The following is a 1,785-nucleotide window of genomic DNA, read 5'->3' as shown; positions in this document are numbered from 1 at the left end:
TCACGGCCCGCGCAGATGACGCCACCGCGGCGTTGCCATGGAGAAGGCCCCGCGCTGAGGGGGAGTAGGGCCCGCGGCTGGAGGGACTCAGCGCCTTCTCAGATCCATGGAATATTCTGAGTTGGAAGGGACCCACAAGCATCATCGAGTCCAGCTCCTGGCGGTGCACGGGTCACCCCAACAATCCCACCCTGTGCCTGAGAGCGTTGTCCAAACAATTCTTGAACTATGTCAGGTGTGGGCCCATGACCACTGCCCTGGGGAGCCTGTTCCTGTGCCCAGCCACCTTCTGGGGGAAGGACCTTTTCGTGATATCCAGCCCAAACCTCCCCTGACTCAGCTTTGTGCCGTTTCCTCGAGTTCTGTCCCTGGTCACCAGAGAGGAGATCGGTGCCTGCCCCTCCACTGCCCCTCGTGAGGATGAGTCCTCCCCTCAGTCTTCTCCAAGGTGAACAAAGTGCCCTCAGCCCTCAGCTGCTCCTCATAAACTTCCCCTTCGGACCCTTCACCATTCTCGTGTCCCTCCTTTGGATGCTCACTAATAGCTTAATGTCTTTTTTATACTGTAGTGCCCAAAATGGCACACAATATTCAAGGTGAGGCTACCCCAGTGCAGAGCAGAGTGGGACAATTCCCTGCCTTGCCTGGCTGGCGATGCTGTGCCTGATGTCCCCCAGGACACGGTTGGCCCTGCCAGGGCAATGGTGACTCACGTCCAACTTTCCAGGACCCTCAGGTCCCTTCCCACAACTGCTCTCCAGCCTTTCATTCCTCAGTCCATACACACAGCCAGGATTGCCCTGTCCTAGGTACAGAATCCGTCACTCCTGTTAAATTTCATACGGTTGGTGATTGCCCAGCCCTCTGATTTACCGAGGTCCCTCTGCAGGGCCTCTCTGCCCTAGAGGGAGTGCCCCATAATCCGTGTTTGGGGCTCCAGAGGTTTCTTTCGCAGCCGTACCCAGAGATCTGTTGAAAACTCGTGGTCTCCCAAGGCAGAGGGAGCCGCGGGCAAACGCTGACATCGACTCCCGGCTTGGTGGGGAGGCGAGGCCATCCTTTGCTGATATTGGTGTGGGATGAGCATCGTGTGAGCAAATTAAAAGCAGTGAGGGCAAAGGCAGACCTCATTGATAACACACACCTCCTGACTGTTCACAAGGGCAGTTTTGTCCAAACTATGGCACGCGTGGGTGTGTCCTGTGCTGGATGTGATGCACACATGCGTGTGTGTCCACGTCCCTTTGTAGATAGAGACTGACTGTGAGTGAGCACAGGCTCTTGAGGGGTCGGTCCGTCCTCCAGGCGGGGATAACGAGCTGCTTTAGCTCCAGAAAAAGCTACTGGGACTTGATGGCAAAGATTCTGCGATGTGTTTATTTAGCTGTAAAAGTTATACGTGTGAATGTCAGGAATTAAGGAAACACTAGACCTGATGTATTTTCAGTGAGTGATAGGATCGGAGAGAGAAAGCAAGAAAAAATAAAGGATTGTGTGAATATGTGGAAACAGAACACTGGAGGTGCTCAGTGGGGATGGCTCAGTGATCCCTGTTCAAGCAAATAGCTGCATGGGAGAAATACATCAAATTATTTTAAGAACTAATGGAACTGCTGAGGAGAGCTGTGGAACGACAGTTTGGTGTGCTCTGGAGCCTACTGAAATTGATGGCATAGGTCCATTTTCCCTCTTCCGTGTATCATTTTCAAATGTGTATATCAAGACTGTATATGTATTTTTTTTCCCATTTTGCAGATGCAAAGACCGAAGTCCAGAAAAGCTGTG

This window comes from Corvus hawaiiensis, chromosome 18, assembly GCF_020740725.1.
Source record: "Corvus hawaiiensis isolate bCorHaw1 chromosome 18, bCorHaw1.pri.cur, whole genome shotgun sequence".
NCBI classification, from domain to species: Eukaryota; Metazoa; Chordata; class Aves; order Passeriformes; family Corvidae; genus Corvus; species Corvus hawaiiensis.
Note: the sequence above shows the minus strand (reverse complement) of the source record.